Source organism: Vicugna pacos, unplaced genomic scaffold (genome assembly GCF_048564905.1).
Source record: "Vicugna pacos unplaced genomic scaffold, VicPac4 scaffold_20, whole genome shotgun sequence".
NCBI lineage: Eukaryota > Metazoa > Chordata > Mammalia > Artiodactyla > Camelidae > Vicugna > Vicugna pacos.
Window position 1 is genome coordinate 86,574,269 of NW_027328741.1, and position 23,581 is coordinate 86,597,849.

A 23,581-nucleotide genomic window follows, 5' to 3' on the forward strand; every position below is an offset into this window, starting at 1 on the left:
CCCTTCCCCATCCCCACCAGTGAAAGTGGCCTCCCTGTGTTTCGCTGGGTGGTTTTCAGTGGGAATACAGATGCTGATCTCACCCAGCCTCCCTCTGTTTTCTTACTTTGAAAATATCAGTTCTTTGGCTTGTAGGAAAATAATTGAGTCCCCACATTAATTGCTAGGGAACAGTCAAAAAAGAAAAAAGAGAGGGAGAGAGAAATGACAAATAAACCCAAAAAGGGGGCCAAACACCAATAATCCACTTGGTTTTCTATTTATTGTAAGATATTGTAACCTCCCAAGGCTGGTTCAGATAAATATGTTTTGTCCAAGTTCAGGGGCTGTGGTTTTTCCTTGCTTCATGAAATTGTCTATGGGCAGGCCTTCGATCTTCCAGATCCAGGCAGCTTTGCTGGCCTTTTCTGGGTTGACCACTCCAGCAGGCTTTCTGGCCTGATACTCCTTCACCATGGCCTCCCCATACTCCTTCTGCTCCTTCACAGTCCACAGCATGAACTGGGTGTTCACCCAGAAGGGGTCCAGGGCCTTGCAGAAGTGAGGCCTGTCTTTCTCAGCAGCCTGGGCCGCTGTGCCCACCGGCGGGGCCAGCATGCGGTTTGGTTTGATGACCTGCGAGCTAGTTAAGGGGCTGAAGCTGTGCACCATCCCATCAACTGAACTGGTCGCCCCGTCTTCACCCTGTACGCTGCCAGCGAGCCTAGGGTGGACGAGCATGGGCTGGGGTAGGGTGGATTGCACTCTGGGACTGTGCAGAGAATTCTTCAGGTTGGGCTGAAGCTTCTGGATTTCGAGGGGAATGCTGGTTTGTTTCACATCTATGGAAGGGTTGCTGAATCTCAGCCGATCAACTTCACGTTGGACTGATTTTCCCTTAAAACTCAGGACCTTCCTAGGGTATGAAATTGAAGGTCCCCAGGCATCAGTGACCTGGGCTTGGGGCCTACAGGGATAGGCAAACTCCCTGGAATTATGGGCTTTCTTCAGGGCGTTCACTGTCAGGAGGAACTGGTCAGGAGACATAGGGACGTGTCAGGAGTTTTCCTTTGAGCGGTTGATCAAATCTGCAGAAGTTCTTACTTGTCCTTTTTTTGGTACTTTCTCCACATCATCTGGTTTTTCTAAAAAAAAAAAAAAGGAAAGAAACAGTGTTTCATGAGAAACTTAAGTACTTATGCATGAAATTTAAATTCCTTCTAACTGCTCCTCAGACCAAGGTCTTTATTGCCCAGCGGACACACTGTCATCGTGTGACCAAAAATTCTCCATGAGACCAGAAATTGTAACAGATTTAACATAAGTTTTAAACAAATACACTAGTATTTGTGTACTGGTGTGTATTAACCTCTAGGTATGCACATTTTGGAAGGAACATATGTAATCCACCCATTCTTAAAACTTCCCTGAGGGAATGATCTTCACCCCTCTTTCATAGGCCTTATAAATTTTTAGTAACAGATTTCTAAATAAAAGTCATATTGTAAATCTTGATCTCCACCTTCTTAATCAAAGTGGACTCCAAATGATCTTTGGATGTTTCTCAAAATCAAAACTGCCTTCAGATAATGTGTCACCCCTGGAAAATGGAAAGGATCACATGCCCAAAAGACAGTTCCTGAACAGGTCTTCCCAAAATGTTTTGAACAATAGCTGCTGCTCCAAAAGCCACTGACCAGGACAAGAGATTCACTCTGGCATACTACCTTAGGGTCAGGACCCCCAAGGTGCCAGACCCTTTGGTTAGCAAGGATGTCTTCAAAGGTGAGCAAATCTATGCCTCTCACTCGGGCCTTTCAATCCTTGCAGTACCCCACAGACACACTGGAAACATGATCCCCGTATTACAAAAGGAAAGACTGAGTCATGAAAAGCAGAAGTCATCTTGTCTTGTCTGTCCTAGCGAGTACAGTCTGCACCCTAGACACCAATCTGTAACCAGAAAAGAAAACACAATGGTGTGTTGCTTTTATACTGTTATAACAGTGTATAATTCTCCTTGACCAAATAGATTTTATCCCCAGATATCTGTGTATGGGCATACTAAGATGGGATGAAACTTCAAATGTTGTTCTGGTCTTTACTTTGTTAATTAAATAAGTTTATTAAAACATATAAAACTAAATGGAATTAAGATGTTAACATAGTCCCCGTTCTCCTTTGAATTCCAGAATAAATGATTCTGTGGACAAAACGCAGTTCTTCTCCTTCTATTAAAAGGAATTGTGATGTGCTCATTGTTCATTAACTTGTCTTTTTTTCGTATAGTGATATATTGTGGATCTCTTTCCAACGTATGCACTTCCTCATCCATTTTTCGCTGTCATGTGATACTCCATGGTACAGATTCGTCATCATCTACTTAATTATTGCCCACGGATGGACATTTAGCTTGTTAGTGATCAACCTTAAAGAAAGGCAAGTACCGTTTTTACATGTCATGTGAGCAAGTGCAAATTGATGGATATCACCCCATGTTGGCTTCGGGGCAGTGGGAGTGTGCAAGCATTGGTGGTGGGAGAGTGAGTTGACAAGGCGGTTTTTAAGGACAACATGGCAACATCTTTCCAGATTGTAAATGCAATTATCCTCTGGCCCAGCGAAGCCACTCCTAGGACTTTACCCTGCAAGGTTTACACCTGTACAGGTACAGACACAGGTATGTACAAGGATGCTGGCTTTAGTATAGACCTCATAAAACTCAATTGTCTTACCGTTGCCTCAAAACTAGTCTCTGCGGTGAGTTTGATTCAAAGAAACACTACTTATCAGCCAAAAATATTTGAAAGGCATTTTAAATCTTTGCCAAAGCCGCTCAGAACCAACAAAGGGACATCCCATTCATGGTGTCCAGTGACTCTTCTTAAAAGCCCCTTCCCCACCTCTCTCCGTCACCTCCCCATCTCATTTGCATAGCACTGCCCCCCAACCTAGCTCCTCCCTCATGAATCCCCTGCAGCGCCCTCTGAAGTCAGCCTGGCTGCCTCTTCTCTCCAGCTGCTGCACTCCTGGCTCAGGCTGATGACACAAGGGTCCCAGAAGTGAGGAGGCGCCCGGAGAGCCAGCAGCTCGAAGCTCGTCTCAGAAAGGCTCTCACTCTGCATGGCCTGAAGGTAGTAATGGGACAGTTAAGGGAAACCAGTCACTCTTGGGAGAAGCTGGGCATTTTATTCACGCTGAATCAAAGATAAGCAGACTTACTGGTGGACCTGCTGAAAAACCAGGCTGAGCAGAGACAGAGAGAGAGGCTGGATCTCACCGCACTGGTTATGAATGGAGCCTCACCTTTCTTACCTCCGGGGAGGGGTTTTGCTTCCGAAGTCTCTTGCTCCCGCTGGCCACCCCTGCCGTTTGCGTCCCTGGGACTCATTCTCTTCCTGCCGTCTCTTCGGGGTGGCTTTGGCTTTCCTTGACTCAGAGCTGCTTCCGTTAACGGTGCTGAATGACGATCGGGGTGGGGGGAAGCTGTCGTAATTGCATAATCCAATTAGGTATGAATAAACGGGGTGTAGCTGATCATTCAACTGATTTTCACTCGAACGATCTCTTTGTTACCGTGTCATCCCATGAAAGTCGGTAGTCACCTGGAGCCTAAGATGTGTCTAGATCACCTCCTGACCTCCTCCACCCCCTGCCACCACCACTCACCTTTCCTACTGATTATCAAGCTCTAAGCATTATTTAAAACTCTCCAACCTCTGTCCTAACCACTTCCGGTGTGACAGTCTTGGAGGCAATCTGTTGATCCAGTATTTTCCAGGTACGCACGCTATCGATCGGAGGTCTAGAGAGAATACATTCTACAGAGAACACTTTTCTGCAGTATAGCATATCTTGTCTCTGTCCTAAGCAAATGATTATGCACTGTATATTTGGATTCGGGGCATGGGGGGAGGATGTTGATTGTTTGGCTTTTGTTTTGATGGCAAGTATTGTGCGCTAGTCTTGTCTACCGTAGGAAGACTCTAATAAGTTGGAAAACTTGGTCCTTGGAAAATCAGATTCCCTGGAGCCGGCTAACAAATTGTTAGATGGGAGAGAATGGCTCTCACCTTCCCTAAAGGTTGGGATTTATATCAGCAAGAATCCATTAGCCAAGATATCCCGCAGAGAAACTGGTCCTGGCACGTCCTCACCTGCTCCACTGGGCACCACTCAGGCTGCCTGGGATTTTGTTCTCTTACCTGTAGGTGACCTGGATGCCTTCAGAGAGATGCAGGACTTGTGAGGTTTGCTTAACAGGGACTCCTGGGCTACTTGTTTGCTGGATAGAGAGTCCCTGGGGCTGTAGATCTGAGTGCTGGACTTGGAGAGAACTTCTGTGAGGCCGTTTTCTTCCCTGTCTTCCTCTTTGTCCCTGGTCTTCTGTTTGGCCCGTTCCAGGGGGTACTGCCACTTTATATTCTCGAACTGGAACATGAGAACATTGCTCTCCGTGTTGATCACCATCCTGGAACCAAAGCAACAAGATTGGGAGGCCACCACTTCCCAGCTTCCAGATAGCACTTGGACTACTGTCGTGCCCAGTCCTGAGGCCGAGGGATCAGTGCCACAGACAGGGCGGTGCAGGTCGCTGGAGGGTCTAGAGAGGAGAGAGGCAGCCGGCCGTGCAGCAGGGGGTCGTTAGCTCTGTAGCTGTTTTCCTTAAAAATTAAATGTGAGCAAGGCACATACATTCTGATTACTTCGCTTCTTGGGTTAAAATATTTTTAAATGAATTTCTGTTCCTGGAGTGGGCGCCAAGTACCTGGGGTGCCCGAGGCAGAAGGCTTAGCTACTCTGCACACAGATGTCTTGAAATTCACTCCTTTTTTTTTTAAGCACAGCAGCCACACGCCGCGTCTCTGCCCTGAGGAATGTGGAGAAGTCTGTAATGGGGAGGCCTCAAGCCCTCACTGCCTGCCGGCACGCTCCTTCACTCCGTCACTCCAAGGTCTCTGTGTGTGCTCTGCATTCAGACAGAATGCCTGCACTTTGTAAAGCAGGAGGATTTCCATCTTCCCTAATCCCCACTGTCAGGCCGCTGTAGGGAAAAAGAGTTCCTAACCCGGGGCCCCCAACATCGCTTCCCACCCACCCACTGGGTCCTGGGGCTCCTGGCACCCATAAAGCACCGCTTTCAACCATAAGCAAGACATGGAAATGCTACGTGCAGGTTCCTTTCTGCTCCAAAAGGCTGCAATGTTAAGACTCTCTGGCAGCGTAAACTCTGTAAAAGTGACTTGTTTTTGGAAAGGCTGGAATGGAATTCAGGGAATCATTCCAATTAGAAATCTCTTCCAGACTTATTTTCACTCAAGCTGAAGTCTCTCTTTGGATGTCACAAATGAGAAAAGGTCAGAGGGGACCTTTTTTAAATGGCTTTTTTCAAATTAGTTCGTATCTGAAAAGAATTAATTTACTGAGCCTTGTTACTAGCACCTCGTCCTTTAAGATGGTAAAAAGTACAAATAAAGTTTCATTAAAAGGAAGGCAATGTGGTTGGAAGTGATTAGGTGATGCCTCAAGCGAGCCTGTGGGAGAATGTAAAAGATCAGTATAGTTGGGTATTTTCACGTAATATCATATGTGAAGTGAAGCATATAACACACAGAGTATTATGTACAAGTCGTGTAGTCACGGTTCTGGTTTCTGTAAACTCAGTTCTGCCCCCCGGACATTGGCCGCCTGCCAGTGCCACCCCCCACCGTCCTGTAAGTCTCTGCAATGGAAGTGAGACCAGGAGACAGCCGGTGCAGCTCTCAGGCTGAACACGCGGCCAGGGAGCAGCAGGGGTTGCAGGTCTGCAGAACCACAGTCCCCGTAGCAACACCGAACTGCACCCATCACGTGATTTGATCAGACACCCGAGCAAAGGAAGAGTAACATGATCCCCGATTGCTGAGTTTTGTGCGAAGTCCCATGAATGAGTCCCCAACTCATAGAGTCAGCCTATTACTCCACTGCAGCCAAAGCTGGAGGGGAGCACTGCCCGCCTCTCCTGCTGCTGACAAATCCGGGGCCAGAGTCCCAGAGGAGGGAAAAACTCATCCAAACAGAGCGGCTCAGGGCTCTGACCTCCACACCGACCACCCACCTGTTGCCCTGAATAAAGAAGGACAGCACAGGATCACCTCTGCCATTGGCCTTCATCACCTTCAGGCAGTTCCCATTTAGGAAATTGTAAATGCGGATCTTGCTGTCTGCACAGGCACTGATGACCCGGAGGAAGAGAAGGGCCACGTGGAGCACCTCCCTGGAAGGGAACAGAGCAACGGGCAGTACCCACCTTCTGGTAAACTGCTTGCGTTTGTCTGTCATTGGGGCGTTTTGTGTATGGTGGGGAGGCAGGGGTCATGAAACGATGGAAACGATGTGTGTCATCATTTTTTAATTCTGGGTGGGAACCATCAACCCTCAACACACAGCCGTACTCTCTCTCCCTATTCTGCAGCTCTTTTGCCTACAGTTTGGTCACAGTGCCGGCCACCAGTGAAGCCCAATGGTTGGAAATTCTAGACAAAGACTTTAAATCATCTATTTTAACAGAAGACTTGAGAAACAAAACAAAACAAAACAAATACATAAGACTATAGAAAACAAAAAGCAAAATGGTAGAGTAAGTCCATTTTACACTTAATGTAAAGGGATTAAACTCTTCAATTAAAAGGCAGACATGGAAGAAAGGATCAAGAACACGATCCAACTATATGCTGTCCATGGGAGGCTCCCTTTAGATTCAAAGACACAAATATGTTGAAGGTAAAAGAATGGAAAAAGATACTTGATACCAAAAGAGACTGGATCGCTATATTAACATCACACAAAATAGACTTTTACAGAATTGTTAATAGAGACAAAAAAGAACATTAAATAATGTAAAAGGATGAATTTATCAAGGAGATACAACAATTATGAATGCATACACATTATTACAATACTAGCCGTGGAAAGACATTAAGGAATAAAGGTTTAAAAAAAGTCACTACAGAGTCCAGAAGCTTTTCTAAGCAGCATCATTTTTGTCAGCCCTGCTTTGCACCCTCTAATTTCATTCCTCTTATCCATTCTCTCCCAAACTGTATGCAGAAGCTTAATTTTGGATGAAGAAAAAAATGTTGGCCCAAGAGGACAGGAAAGAGCCCACTTTCTCTGGTCCTTCTTTCATGAAGGACCAAGAGCAAATATATCTGTTTTTTCACCTGTTTCATAGCCAAAAAAGGGGTTTTAGTCCACTCATTAGACCTCTCCAGAAAGGCAATCTGTCAAGTTAGTCCTCATTGTCCATCAATTAGAAATATTCATTGAGCATTTACACATACACAGCACTACTTCAGATGGTGGGAGAGGAGGCCCTGCCGCTGAGATCGTGGACCGTGTCCTCCAGATTTGCTGTAACTGCACAAGGTATCAAGAACCAATGTGAATGGTGTGTTGGGGCTGTCATTCGATGGAAGTGGAAATGGTCTAAAACGGTCTCGTAGCTGAGGTGGAGAGGGAGGATCACGGATTGATGAAATGGAGAACAGACTGCTGAGTTTGCCGGGAAGGATTTATTTTTCAGGAGCTTTACTAAGTCCTACCGAATCATGCCTGGAAGGTCTGGGAAATGTACAGTCACAATATTCAGGGGAGTCCTCCTTGAGGTCAAGGTTTGAGAATCCAGGTGACATGCTAAGAGGCTTACCAATACTCACCTGGAGGGTGGATAAATCACTGAACACTGGCCCTTCCTGACAGCCACCTGTCAGCAAGGCAGTCATGTACCCCAGACAGCATACACACGTGCACGCATGTTCCCTTCCCCCACCCACAGGGCCAGCCTGCCTGTTCAAGAGGTTCCTGGGAGGCTGCAAGGGAATCTGGGGTCATGTTGCACCAAATAACTATCCCCTGAGAGATCCTTCTGGAAGACCTATTTACTCCTTCAATCAATTAGGACCGCGGTTAGTTCCCTGGGATTCCTTAGCCTGCACTCAGGGGAAGAAGCATTGCTCACGCTGAACAGCAGTGGCTTTGAGCAGCTGCAAACCCATGACCATTGCACAACCACTAACGGACCACAGTGCCTTTGCTAAATAAGTTTAGCTGTGACCTCAGCCTACTTCTCAATTGTCTCCACGTAGCCACCACCCCTAAACCAGGACTGGAAGAGTGAAATGGAATCCATTTGCTGTCCTGGAATGGAATCTAGCTCACGGGTTTTAAGGGAGATCCTTCTCTAAGCCCGTAAGTGGCTTTTAAACTTCTGGCACTTGGACAAGTTTAAGCTTTTGTGAACACAAACCTCCTGGGCTAAAGACCAGTTCCAAGAATTTTAAGTTGACTGGAACTGGCATCATTTGGGACAGTACTACCAATATTCATACATTTGATATCTAATACATACACATTTATCACGTGTTCCATAAGCATAAAACTTCAGTAACTTCTCAAAATCCACACCGAGTATTATGATTTCTTAAGAGAAACAAGTGAGGGCAGGAGAGGGGGCGGCCAAGCTGGGTAACAGGTATAAGAGGAGGAAAGCAGGAGTGGGTCAGAGCCGAGGGACAGAAGGCCAGCACAGGGACCGATTGGCCAGAGGGCACCGTCTAGGCTCTGAGGGAAAAGGAGGGCTCAGGACTTCAGCCAGGGCTTCCTTGGCACCTACTTGGGATGCTTGAAGGCCATGAGGCATCGCTCGTACTTCCCCACCATGCTCCAGGCCATGACCAGGCCGTCGGCGCTGCCCGAGAGGAGATGTCACTGGTCAAAGAACAGACACTTCACGTTTCCCTCATGGCCGTTGAGAGTCTGCAAGAAAGCATGCCCCTGTTTTCAGCCCACCTTCAGCACAGACTGGGGGCGTCTTCATATGAGTCCCAGAGCCACACTCCACCAATCCGTGATGACCACCCACTCGGTGTGTACCTGAGCCGACCTGAATTTTGCTCTAAGAAGGCCAGTAGGGCCCGTGCCTCCTGCATGCAGAGATTTCTCCCCCAGTTGAGCAGGAATGTGATCAGGGAGAGAGCTGCTCCCGGCAGGTCTGTGGCGGGGCAGGCCCCGTCTTCCCGGAGTGCCAGAGAGTGTTAAAGTTTCCCTTCCTCTGCTGCCAGACAGGGAAGGGGACAGGATTCCATCCCTCATTCCTCAGCAGGACCCAGAGGCCCCTGGGGCATCCCAGTGCCTGCAGCTGCCAGTCAGACTGCAGCGACAACATCACCAGTGGGAAAGAGCCACCAGTCAGACCAGCTCGCTGTGACACTGAGTTCCTGGCACAAGCGATGTCTCACCACCACCGGCTAGGGCCAGGGGTTTCAAATCCCTCAAGAACAGTTTTGGGGTGTGAACATTTAATAATTTTGAGGCAGTCAATGTTCTCATGAGAGAGTAAGGAGGAGGACAGTTGTGGCTTTGTCCAGTCTCAGAATGGCCCCTACCTGGGGGGCAGGGAGACTTCCCCTTCCCCGGACCACCCTTTTGGCGACTGTACTCAGCTGCTCTAGGGTGGTCTGGGGCGCTACCTGGAGGAAGTTGATCAGTGTCCTCCCGTCCCTCACTCCTGGTGCCCCCACCCCATGACCCGCCCGCCCTCTCACCTTGACCAGCTGGGCGGTGATGGTGTGCCACACCTTGACCACGCCTCTCTCACAGCTGCTCACAATGTATGTGTCATTGATCCTGGTGGCCAGGATGGGGTCTTTGTGTTTAAAGGTCTTCAGGCACCTCCCTGTCTCGATATCCCACTCTGGAAGGGTGGGGGGGGAGAGAGGAAGGTGGGGGGGACAGGTGCATGGAGAGGGTGATGGTGGGGGTCCACACCCCATCACAGAAGCTCAGACCAGCCTAGCCCTGGAGGTCAGATCCCAGAAGGCTTCACCTGGCCCAGCACAGGCCACAGGCTCACCCCTAGTCTGTGTTCCTGCAACACAGGGCCCCCAGTCACACTCCCTGGGAGAGCCAGCCGGGCACAGACCTTGGCTCTGACCCTGAAACTTAGCCTCAGGGTCTGAGAACTGGACAGCTCATCTCCACTGGGCCTCCTCCTCAAGCCTGGAAAACGCTCAAACTTCAGGACAATCGTAGCATATCTGTGGTGTCATCATCCCTCCAGATGCTACTCTCCTGACCCCCACCTTCTGGCCCCCAAAGAGAAGAAAGCTGTCTCTGCTCTTACACATTTAAGTATTTCTGATTCTGACTCTGGAATTTTACTACCGAGAGATTGTCATCACGGGGGCAGGTTCACTGCTGCTTCTCCGTAGACGGGGCTGGAGCACTTCCTCCCGGACTGCGAGCGCTGGGCGGATGTGCGGGTCGACGGGGGGTGGGAGAACCGAGCTTGAAGGAAGACACTGAGAGTGGGCACCGAATTCAAGGGTGAGGACACTGAAGTCGGCTCTGTCAGCCCCCAGAGTGCCTTCTGCTTCTGTAGGCAACAGAATGTGTAAGCTCGGACTGAATACTGAGCAACCACAGCCGATCCTCACCCCGCGCTGACGGTGGACTGGGCGCCATTGCAAGCGCCTGACGTGCAGCAAACCTCCTCCACGAGCCAGTGCTGTTATTAGTCCTCACCGGACAGGTGAGGAAACCGAGGCACAGAGAGGTTGAGGAACCCACTCTAGACCACACAGGCGGTAAGCAGATCGAGCCAGATTCAAACGCAGGGAAACTGGGTCTGGAGGCCATGCTCTTAACCATGAACCCTAACTACGTTAGCACGCTTTTCTGCACTAAGTTTTTACATACATGCTGCCCCTTTTATCAAACTAGAAATGGGAAAATTGAAGATGAATTAAAAGATCCACTGGGAAGGCGCCCTGTTTTAAAGAATTCACTGTCTCTGTTTTTGTTCTGTTTCAGGAACCCTGGCAGGTAGGGGGAGCACAGGGAAAACAGGCAGGCTGGGATCTGGGCCAGGATTAGGGTGAAGTGAGAGGTCCTCGGGTTATTTTTTCATCATGTATTTTGCATGTTGATTTTGACTTTTCAAATACTGCATTAAAATATGTGTCTTGGTTACTGAGTGTTTTGGTGTCCCCTTAAATTCTGCACCAGAAGTGAGGGCCTGACTCCCCCATCCCAGTTCCGGCCCTGCTGGTGCCCCCCATCCAAGACTCACTCAGCTGGGTTGGAGGCCCTGTCCGCCCTTCCATCTTCAGACCCTCATCCTGCATCCTTCCTGTCGCACTCCTCAAGGCAGTCATGGCAAGGAGACTGTCGGTCAGTTGAGGAAGGAGAAGGGGTCAGGACTGAGGCTCCCAGGTGGGTCTGAGCGTTGGCACCTGTGACGCCACCCACAGTCCCTTTCCCACCACCTCCTTCCACCTGCTCCTAACATGCAGTGGCTTCCGGGGCCCTGGCTTCCCTTCTCTTCGCTCTTCCCTCCTACGTTGCAGAGGAAATCTCATCCACACCTGGGCTTCCACGTCTTATTATAATGGATAACCTCCACGTTGATGCACTTGCCTCTGCCTGGGAATCCCACACTCAACGTGTTAGCATTCTATTTGCTGCTGTAACAGATTGCCACCCACTTAGGGGCTGAAAACAGCAGATGCATTAGCTCACAGAAGTTCAGCACGACCTCACAAGGCTAAAGGCAAGGTGTCATCAGGGCTATGTTTCCTCATGGAGGCTCTGGGGGTGGGGCTGGGATTTCTTACATGTTACTATTGTACTATCACATGTTACTGTCCCCCCTTATATATTCACTTATCTGTCTCCATTAAGAGACCAGGAGCCTCTGGAGGAGATTAAAGGCCATGTCAAAAGAGCCATATCATGTTCATTTTCCTCCCTTACCACCTACCACGGCATCTAGTGTTCAGCAAATAGCCAATAAGTGAGTGGATCACTGGATACATGGATGGGTAGGTGGCAGGATGAAGGACGGCCTATAGACATAAGCAAAGCAAGAGGAGGGTATAGCTCAAGCGGTAGAGCGTGTGCTTAACATGAACAAGGTCCTGGGCTCAATCCCCAGTCCAGTCCCTCCATTAAAAAGTTTAAAAATAAACCCAATTACCTCCCCACCAAAAAACAAACAAACAAAGAGGAAAGAACTAGAAATGGGCAAAGCAAGTCCTCTGGCAACCCACGGACTTGGGGGAGCTTCTTAGAAGCTGTGAGCCATTTCTTTCTCACCTTTGACCTGGCAATCTTTTGCTCCAGACACAAGCCTGGTCTTATACACATCCATGCACGTGATGGTGCCCTGGTGGCCACTGAAGATTCATATGCAAGCCCCACTTTTCAGATCCCAGTACCTGCAGGAATCAAGCAAAAAAAAAAAAAAGCTTTTGAGACTCTCTGAGGACCATCCTGTCTAGGGCTCCTTTAGATCAGCAGGTGGCTGGAAGGCGGCAGTTTCATGAGTCCAAGGCCTGGATCTGATTCCCGGTTGCAGCACCTAGTAGGTGTGACTTTGGGCAAGTTGCTTCATTTTCAGGTACGCTTCATTTCCTCACTGATAAAATGGAAATGATAATAATAGCAGTCACCTCACAGGGTTTTTGTGCAGGAGTAAATACACGAATGCAGTGACTGTCAGCCGGGGTGATTTCCACGCCCGGGGGACCTCTGACAATGTCTGGCAACATTTCTGGTGGGCACAAGTCGGGGGGGAGGTGCCACTGGCATGGAGCACGTAGGGTCCGAGGATGCTGCTGAACACCCTCAGGTGCACAGGCCCGCCCCCGCGGGAAGAAGTCTCCTCTTTGTTTATTTATTGTTAGTGTTTTTTTTTAATGGAGGTGGGAAAGCAAAATGGTACTACAGCCACGTGGGAGGACAGTTGGTGATTTCCCACAAAACTAGAAAAAAACCCTGCAAACGGATGTTTATAGTAGCTTTACTGCTAAAACTTAGAAGCAACTAAGATGTCCTTCAGCAGATGTAAGAATAAACAAACTGCGGTGCCGCCAGACAAGGGGCATTACTCGGGGTAAGAAGTGTCACCACAACATGTTCTGGAACCATTTGCGCTTCCTCTCCTATGAAATTCCTGTTCAGTTTTCATTTTCTTGTTTTTTGTTTGGTCTATGTATCTGTTGACTTATTTATCCTTTTCTTATTAATTCATACGAGTTTTCGAGTTTCCTAGATAACTAATTCTTTATCTTTGTGCTGCAAATGTATTCTTCCATTTAAGACTCATCTATGGTATCTTTTGATGAACAGAAATCTTTAACCTAAATGTAGTAGACCTTGTTGATTTGACATGTTTAGTAAACCCTTTCTTACCTTAAAGTCATAAAGAAATTACTCAGGAATGTGTTCTTTAAAATTAAAAAAAAAATAGTTTTGCCTTTCATCTTTAGGCCTTAAATCTACCTGAAACTGATTTTGTTATCAAATGAGGTAGGGGCCCCATTTATTTTTCTTTTTCCTCTCTGTATTTGGATATCCAGTTATCTACATACCATTTATGGAAAAACACTCCCTTCTCCAGATGGATCTTAAATAGTAAAATTCCATTCTTTTTATAGCTGAGTAATATTATATATCTATACACACACACACACACACACATACCACATCTCTCTATTCATTCATGTGTTGATGTGTAGCACAGGGAACATAGCCAATGTTTTGTAACAACTTTATATTGCGGGGGAGTAATTAGCTTTTTAATTTATTTATTTATTCTTAATGGAGGTACTGGGAATTGAACTCAGGACCTTGTGCATATTAGGCGTGCCCTGTGCCACTGAGCAATACCTTCCCCCCATAACGACTTTAAATGGAGTAGAAACTGTAAAAATACTAATCATTATGTTGTACACCTGAAACTAACATAACATTGTAAGTCAACTACAATTTAAAAAAAACACTCATGAACTATAGTTAACAATACTGTGTCGTATATTTGAAAGTTGCTAAGAGAGTAGATCTTGAAAGTTCTCGTCACAAGAAAAAAATTGTAAAACTATATGTAGTGATGGACAAAACTAAAGTAAGCTGTGGTAATCATTATGCAATATATGCATATATGAAATCACTATATTGTCCACCTAAAACGAATACGTTATATGTCAATTATACCTCAATAAACAATAGAAAACTGATGCACGTGGGTCCCAGGAGCCCATCCAAGAACATCTTTGAAAGAATAAAGAACTATGAACAATGCACACCTCCATCAACAGAAGAATTAATGAGTTATGATGTATTCATCCAATCAAATACTGTATCTCTGTGAAAATTAATTATTGCTACCTACATCATACGGATGAATCTCAAAATCATAGTTCAGTGCAAGAATCAAGTAGAGATGAAGTTTTAAAATACAATTCCACTTATGTTATGTACAAAAAATGGACAAAAGTAGTTAATGTGTTTGGAGATATATAAATAAGCAGCAAATCTATAAAGAAACACAAGGGAATAATTAGCATGAATTTAGGATGCCCTTACCTCGGGCTGGGAGGGAAAAAGAAGCAGTAAAAGAAAGGCACACAGTGGGGTTTGGGGACTGGGGATGATCTGTTTCTTGGCCTGAGTAATGAGCACATGGGTGTTTATTATATTGTTTTAAAATATATGTATATATACATTTTTAAACACTACTTTGCTTCTATACTATATTTCTACTCACAAAAAAACTGCTTTCCCTTGAAGGAATCTATCAAAAGAAATATCAGTTATGCCTTCATCTAAGAATGCTAAACAGAAGACACTTTCTGATTCAGTCTTCAGCTAGAAAATTGTTATAAATTTATCTCATTCAAAGTTTAAACAATATACAAATTCTTGGTTTTTATCTTGCCAAAAAAAAAGGTGGGTTGTTCTAGAAGTCAGTACCATTTAGGATAACTTTTGCATAAATATGAAAAGGTAAGAGCATGCATGTTTCTTCCACGAGCCGCCTTCAGGCCTGGGGGTGCTGGGGACTGCTCACCTGATGCTCAGGTCATAACTCCCACTCAGAAGAAAGTTGTCCTCCTCACACAGGAAGAGGGCGTGGACGCTCCTGGCATGGCCTCGGAGTGTGATGGGGACCTCCTTCACTTGTATGACGTCCAGAAGCTGGATCTTCCGTTTGGAGGACACAGCTAGCAAGTCTCCCCCAGAGTAGTGGATGATTCTGCTTCAGTCCCACCTGAGTTGCCGGGGTGGAAGGATGAGTAATGAAGGAAGGGTTGGTGTCCTTCCTGGAACTCCCTCAGCCCAGTGCCTGTAACCTGCAGCAGTGGGAGGACGGAAAACCTGGGGCCTTCCAACACCGGAGGCAGAAGAAGGCTAGACCTCGTGTCAGCAGGCCCTGGTGGAGCCCCCACCTCACACCATAACAAAAGCCTACTTCAGGTAGATTTAAAACATAAGGACAAAAGGCCAGACTGTTTTTTTCTTAATTCTGCTAATGTATGACAAGTCCCCAAGGGAGATAAAAGAGTCGTAGCATTTCCCAACTTGTTAGACCGTGGAAACCTTTTTTCATGGAAAACCTCAGATGAACACAATTGGGAAGCCCTAGACCCACTGCACATCCCACTGTTTCCATCTTTTCCCCCCTTTAACCGACATCTACTCGGCATATTTTAGGAGCAAAGTCCTGGGCTAACAGGTGCTAATGGGAAATTCAAAGATGAATAGGGTATGGATGGACCTTGCCCCTCAATGAGCTGATAGTCTGTGAAACAGGGTGAGTTGAATTAATTTTCCAATCATAAGAGCATCAGCAAATAGATGGAATATGAGCAGGATGACTGAATAATTTATTGTCCAAAGTGAGATTTTTTTCATTGTGAAAGGAGACACTATTATTAATTCAAGGACCACAGAGTGAAGTGGGATTGTTCCAGTAAACAGGGATTTATAGTCACCCTGAATATGAGGAGCAAATCCTGACGTTTTTGTCCTCATTCCATTTGTCATTTCTAGAGTTCGAGCTGTCATCCTCTCTTCTAAAGAGCACGTATCACCATGCTCTCCGTAAAAACTCAACTTTGCCTTCCCCCTGCCTGCTCTGTCTTCCCCCTCCTGGTGGTCAAAATGCAACTTGTTAGTGAGGTTCATGGCCAAAAATAAAATAGAGATGGCCTTCCCAAAACTTTATGAATAAAAAGTGACTCCTAGGTCTAAAGCAGAGCAGAAAGTTGATTATTAATGGGGCTTCTTCTGGACTATTTAAATGAAGTCACACTCCACAGTTATCATAAATGCCATTTTCATATTTGCCATGGACAGACATTCCAGTGCTCTGCTGAAGTCGGGGGCGCAGCACAGCCCTGCATCTCCTTAAAATATGTGTCCATACATGCAAAGAAGAAATTCTAGGATCAACAGCAATGTCAATGGTAGTTATCTCTGTGTGGCAAGGCCGTGGGACAACTTTCCTTTTCTCTAGACATTTTCTGGCTTTTAGTGGATTTTTTCCCAATAAATATATATTACTTCTAAAATTAGAATAAAGCAATAAATACAGTTTTAAAATATTTCGTGTGTGTGCAAAAGGTCGTTGGTCAGTCCACCCCAAGTTTATAAGGGGAGAGCATCCTCCAGCTGCTGCCAGGAAAGGTGCAACAATCAAGCACCTATTCCCCAAATGGGGTCTCGTGCTGTTCTGGAGCTGGAGCTTGTGGGGTGGAGGGACCACTGCCTCTCCAGGTGAGCGAGGGTTGTGGAGACCCTAAGCCAGTGTGGTAATTCAAGGGTCCCTGGAGACCTGGATTCTGGCCCCCGTACCTACGTGTCAGAGAGAATGCGGATATTGTAAGTCCCGCAGAAGACATTCCTCTCCTCCATCTGGACCTGCTGAGTTTCCTGGCTCTGGTATGTGGTCCACAGGTTGTAGTCACTCTAACAAGGGAAAATCTGCAGTCAAAGTACAGCGGCAGCTTGACCTAGGGCCCAGACACACATCCCCGAGAGCCTCCCCTGGCAAGGGGCCAGGGGCCCGCGACTCCTCTTCTTAAGGCTGTGGACGCTGCTGCATGGTGATGGGGAGGGGCCGGCAAGCACAAGGAACCCACAAAGGAGAAAATTTTGAGTCAGGGGTCCTAATTCTTCCACCTCCGGTTTCAGGAACTTGTGATGTCAGCAACAGCACAACTTTTCCAAAGATGAGCTCACAACCAGGAAATCAGGATGCATGCACAATAAAGCTGCAGGTGCCCCCTGACTGGCCGTTTCACCGCAGCTTCACAGTCACATCGTGTATTCGTGACGGTCCGGAGAGACTCAAGTCACACGTGAAATTACGCCTACACACCCCAGGCACTTGTATGGCTAAGTTTCTGCACACCTGCAGCCTTCACTTCCCCCTGCAGCAGCCTCACAAAGCAGCCTCACAAAGCACATCACATGCCCCCAAAGTGTTCTCATCATTTTATAGACAAGCTGTCTGAGCCTCAGAGAGGGGAAGCCAATTTTGTCAAGTCTAAACAGCATGCTCCTCATTCTTTTCCAATATTCCTTCCATCTTTCCTCCCTTCCTTCCTCCTCCCTCCCTCCCTCCTTCCATCACTCACTTCCTGAGTAGCTGTGGCCCCCAGGAGTGCTAAATTCTGGCACAGCTGACTCAACCAGACTTCCAATTTTCTTCCCAGCCACACTTTTAAACCTCAAAATACAGGAACTAGCAGCCATGCTAGCAGGAAGCCAAAAACACACCCACATGCTATAGCCATGTCCTCCCACACCCTGCATGGTTAAGTGAGGGCCAGGGCCGGACTTCAGCCTTCAGTGCCCAATAAGAATGGACACTCACAATCGCCTGCCCCAGATGCCACTGGAACCCACCTTCATTCTCAGTTTCCATTTCTGATTTTTCACTCTCAGGTGCTTCCCATTGTCCACCACTTTAGGAACCGGGATGGAGACTTTGTTGGCATAATGAGGGTCTATTCCCCTGGTGTAGGACCCCTGGGCGGGGAATAACAGAACACGGCTACTCTTAGTTCTTACACTCTGAGAGAGGAAACACCGGTGCTTGGCAGGATCTGAAAGACGGGTAAGGTCTGGCCAAGGAAGGCCTGGGCCCGGCCAGTTAGGCCAGTGGTGCGTGCAGACAGGCCTCAGGAGGACAACGACACCAAAGGTCTGGGGGGGCGTGTGAGAGGTGGCGGGCGGTTCCCAGCTTCCCGAGCCTGGCCTGCCTCCTCTGTCTCCTGTCAGCTCTCTCTGCTGGGAAAACTCCAGGCTACCGAGAACCCATGATTTAGGCTCAGGCTTCAGGCAAGAAACAGAAATACAATTGCCAGAGATGGTTAATATCTGGGGAAAATTGCATTTTAACCTAAAAGTAGACTTCGTGGCCTTGTGAACGTCCGTGTACCACACGAGGCTCTCTTACTGCATGAGCCACGATGTGGCTCCCTGCGGAAAGTCCCTGCTTTGTGAGGTCTCAGAAAGGCTCTGTGTTTCTCTTCCCGCAAGGTTTCTGCACGTGTGGTCCCTGCCAGGTGCACTGACAGTGGGAGGGCAAATGGAACAAAAAGACAGTGAGGAAGCACCAACGTGGAGCAGGAGGCCAGCTCAGCGTCCACAGCAGGTGGAAAGGCTCACAGCCAGGCTGGCCTCGGCGAGGCAGTGAGGCTGGTCCAAGGCTGTCGCCTCCCAGACAGGAAGTACCTGTAGGAAGGCGATCTGGTGCTGGATGAAGTTGTGCGTTGACAGGTCCGCCTTGACCTGCTGCACCAGCGCCGCCCAGTGCTGGCTCACAGACGCACACCTGTTCAAGCTGTTCTTATCCAGCATGCCTGGAAAACAGGACGGGGACCTGGGAACCTCCCCCCACTGGGGATGGGAGGTCTCTTGAGAAATCCCCCAAAAGGCCCCGCATACTTAGGATACGCTTGGAGAGGTGGACAGGCAGGTGACGGATGAAGTCCTGGTACCGGCTGACCCCGGACGATAGCTCCCGGACAGCATGGAGGTCCACCGGCAGGCCGTCAGGGGCCGACCCTGCTTTGGACACCCTTGCTTTTCCAGAAAACAGTCTGTTCATCTTGGAAGTGCACTGGAGCAAACTCTTCCACTGCCCTTCTAGAGGGAAGCCGGAGAAAGGGGCACCGTTGGGGTGGCTTCATGAGACTCCAGGGCAAGAGCGAGTCCTCGCCAGAAGCTCTCCCCAAAATAGAGCTCATCAGGGTCAACCCTCAGGCCACTGGAGTTTGCTCGTTTCTTCTGCCAAAATGGAAACAGAACTTCCCGAACCAAACGCACGAGCCGTCTTCAGCCTTCCCAGCTCAAGGCCGTCTCTGCCGTGCCGACTGCCCTGCTGGTGAAACGGCTGTGTCTGCAGCTCCCTTTAAATGATCCCAACCAGAAAAAGGCTTAATTTGAAAAGAGGGGGATGATTTGCAGCAGCATGGATGCACCTAGAGGTTATCACATTGAGTGAAGTAAGTCATACAGAGAAAGACAAGTATCACGTGATGTCGCTTATATGTGGAATCTTAAAAAAAAAGATAAAAATTCTATTCACAAACCAAAAACAGACTCACGGACATAGAGGACAAACTGGTTACCAAAGAGGGGAGGGTGGGGAGGGATAAATTAGGGTTTGGGGCTTAACAGACACACATTACTTCATATAAAATATATAAACAACAAGGTTCTACTGTCCAGCACAGGGAACTATATTCAATTTCTTATAATAACCTATAATGGAACAGAATCTGAAAAGAAAATATATATGTCAATGTAAATGTGTAACTGAATCACACTGCTGTACACCTGAAACTAACACTGAATCAACTACACCTCAATAAAAAAAATTTTTTTAAGAGAGGGATGGCTGAAATAAGATATAAGATGTTGATAATCACTGAGGCTGAGGATGAGGGTTACATGGGTGATGGTGAGCATCTGAAATTCTCCATATAAAAAGCGTTTTAAAATCGGTGCCTTGTGTTTTTTGTAATCATTTCACGTATACATCTTACTTCAAACACCAACCGAGGATGGCCTTGAGGTCAGGGCCCATCCCCCACTGCTTCCATTTCCACCTCAGGACTGAATCCAGTGCTGCAAAAACAGATGCTGGTGGGTTGGATTCTGGAGGTGTTCCCCCTCCTGGGTGCCAGAGGTCAGGGGCTGGGTGAGGGAGCATGGCCCGGGGCAGACAGAGATTTAGGGTCACACCAACTGATTTTAATCGTTGCTTCTCCCCGACCATGTGTGCGGTTAAACAAGCCCACTGTAACCCCAAGTGAATGTTCGTTGCCCAAATCTGTCCTCCCCAGAGGCTACTGCACTGCCACCCCCAACTCCACTGGGACCCCCGTGTCACCTCCAGCAGCGTCCTTGCGGCAAGCTGGCTTACCTGCAGTGGCTGCTCCCCCCGGCATGATCTCCTGCAAGCCTGCTTTTCCTGAGGTTTTGGTGGACAAGGGGAAGTCTGTGTTCCTGGTTCTGCCCGCCCCGCAGACTTGTGAGGCCTCACACGGCGGGGTGGGGCTACAGCCTTTCTCAGGGAAGAAAAACACTTTGCTGGCATCATGATCGAACCCTGAAAAACAAAAGAGCAGGACGAGGGGCTCTTTAAGGAGGTGTGTGGAGAGAAAGTGGTGGAGAGAGGTGGTTTTACTTCTACCGGGTTCTTTCAAGTCTACACAGAATGGACCAGGCCAGTGACACAAAATGCACAAGAATCGCAGAAAGCCTATTAGTCTCTGCCAGCCCACCTGCGTGCAAGACTGATCAGAGCTCCATACACGGGGCGGGGGGGCGGGGGGGAGAGAAGGAGCCAGCCCTGCGGGTGGAAGGAAGGCGCTGGACGAGGGGCTGCTTTCCTGAAGCTCTTGCTTAATGTTTTGCAACAATATGAATAAACACCCTTGAACCAAATTAGAAAAGTGAACTTTTTAAGAGACAAGCTCTCCCAGGGAAAGGGGAAGGTTACCCCAGTCTGTAACTGGACTTACACAACCTTTAACACCAGGAGCTGATTCCTGGGTGGGGAGAACCACAGCCCACGGCAGGTGCGCGGCAGACGCCCTGTCGGGAGGGTAGCATCGCTCGCAGGAGATGCTCAGGAAAGGAGGCCTGGTTTCCAAGCCCCTGACAGGGTGACCATGGCCAAGTCCCTCAGGGTCCCTGAACTTTGGCTTATTTACCTATAACGTGAAGGAGTCGGACCCGGTCAATTTCTAATCTAACTAAGAAGATTCTCTGGTTTTCCCACCATTTCTGCATTCCAGACGATCATTCCTTTACCTCCAAAGACACACCAAAGACATCAGGTGCATAGATCAGGATCTAGCTGCCCCCAAAGTCAGGTAACTTTAAACTCCCTTGGATTGCTATTAGTCCGCAGATCAGGTCTCATGGACATTAGGAATCCCCCGCCCTCAAGAGCTCAAACTCTGTCTGACATCCCAACCAGCCCCTCTCACCCTGCCACGCCTCTGCCTCCCGTGCTGGACTCCCCTCCCGGACCCCCTGCAGTCCCCAGGCCCTTGGCTCCTTTATGATTGCTTTTGCTGCCCTGGTCCAGCTGGCGCAACATTTCCAAGACCTTCTCACCGACACCCTAGGCCATTGTCCTACCTGAGTGAGGTCCTCAGACCAGCATCCGTGTCTGCTGGGAACTGGTGAGAAACGCAGGCTCTCGGCCCACATCACACCTGCTGGGGAGGGCCCCGGGCACCTGTGTGTTACAAGCCCTTGCAACGACTCTGACACATGCACCACTGAGAACAGCTGCCCCGGCGGTCGGGCGGGGGTTCCTAATGTCCACACGCGGCCCCTCTGCACCTCCAGCCTCGGATAAACTCCACTTCAAGGCTGGATTTCATGCACAAGCAAGGAATACAGTGGAACGAATGAAGAAAAGCCCCGGGTTTTGACCTCTTTGCCTGGTCTCTGTACGGTGCAAATGGAAGGACAAAACAATTCAGCAGTGTCCCCTTTGCATCCCCACAAACCCACTTCAGTCCCTCACCAGCTTCAATCTCAAACCAGCTGAGGCAGGACCCACACCAGCATAAGTAGCAAACGCACAAAGCAGCCATTTCTGGGTGTAAGGGATGCAGACGTCCATCCTAGAGGCCAGCTGAAAGTTCCTCCTGCATTTGTCATTTCATAATTTTCCAGAAGGAAGACATACTCAGCAGGTTCGCCTTTGGCAAACAGGATCAGGTGTCAGGACAAAGAAGTCTGTTCCGCAACCTGGAAAACCCCCATCTACCTAGGCCTGTCTGCCCCTCCTGCCCCTTTACAGGCTTCTGAGGTCAGGCCTTCTGGTCTCCAGGGGCTCCCCTCTCCACCTGTGGCCATGCTTACCTGAGGCGGTGTCCTGCTCTCTCAGCAACAGGGCTCCGATGACGTTGGTGGCAGCAGCAGTAACTTGGGGTCGCACATCTGCAGCAGCAAGAGCGTGTAACTGGCCTTCGTCCGGTGGGAGCTGTTCCCAAACCAGCGCAAGATCTCCCTCATCTCCTGTTCCACCGTCTTGTCCAGCATCTGGTTCAAGGAGGACTTGACAACTCTCCCCTTCTTCTTGCTGACGTTGACCCGGGACCTGTGGTAGATGAAATCCTTCCCCTGAGTGGTCTGAAGGATGTTTTGGAAATAGTGCAACAAATACAAGCTATCCAGCTGCGCCAGGACGCTGACCAGAAACCTCCTCCGGGACACCTCGCCCACCCGTCGGAACCACTCTTTGGTGGAGAAGACCTTCCAGGCCAGGACGCACGCCTCACACTTCTGGCACACGGGGACAGAGTCTTTCCCCTTCTCACACCGAAAATAGGGGGCATTCCTGAGCCTCGATTCCAGGTTTTCCATGGTCCTGAGATGACCGGCTCATTTTATCCCTGCCCGTTGTCAACACCACCAAACCCGAGAGGAACAGGAGAGGCTGATAAATATCCCAGTTGAGCCTTTGCTATTATAAACATCTCCCAAAGGAAAAGTTAACCTCTGCGATGGATGGAAAGCTTCTCTCTCCCAGAAACTGCCGGTAGACTCTGGCTTTCTGTACTGACCTCCTTGGAAACATGGCTTTACCGTAAAACTCCTAAGCCTGGCGCTGCTTAGGTGGAGGCAGTTGCTGTATATTCTGAAAGAGCTGGTCATCTCATTTCTAGAACAATAGAAATAGAGTTAGTCCAGATCCCTTTGAACGGGAAAAAAATGTGGTGGAGCCTGGTGTTGAGCTTCCACTGTGCTGCTGTTAATGACTTTTAAACATTTGTGAATACACAATTAGATGGTACCTTCTTCGGTCTGGAGATTTGGGTTATACGGTGGCTGTCCCAGTGATCCTGAGTATGTTTCTAACCATCTTCTTAACTCATCATCAGAGTGGAAACACAAATGTTTTGTATATATTTAAGTTACTTGACTGCTTTTGAATGCTAACCAGAAACCCCTGCAGGGAAAATTCTTGGTAGAAAAAATTTAAGTGGGCCTGAGAACATGTCTGGGAACTTCCAGCCTCAATCACACGCCCACCCAGGTGTCTGGGAGACGGCACAGCTGAGCAGTGGGGAGTGTGGGGTCTGCAGTTGGACTCCTGGGCTCAGAGCCCAGCCCAGCTACTTACTAGCTCTGTGAATACAGGCACATTACTTTGTCACTGAAATAAAATGCACAACCTGAATGTTGAGAATTCTGTTTTATTTGGTGGTCTTTCTGGGGATTCAGGCCTGAGGACTCGAGC

The 23,581-nt window shown here is 48.3% G+C and overlaps 1 pseudogene; it reads right to left on the reverse strand.

Moving 5' to 3' along the window:
- Positions 1-243: 243 nt before the first annotated feature.
- Positions 244-23,040, reverse strand: LOC116277840 (F-box/WD repeat-containing protein 10-like; annotated as a pseudogene).
- Between the last annotated feature and the right edge of the window lie 541 nt (positions 23,041-23,581).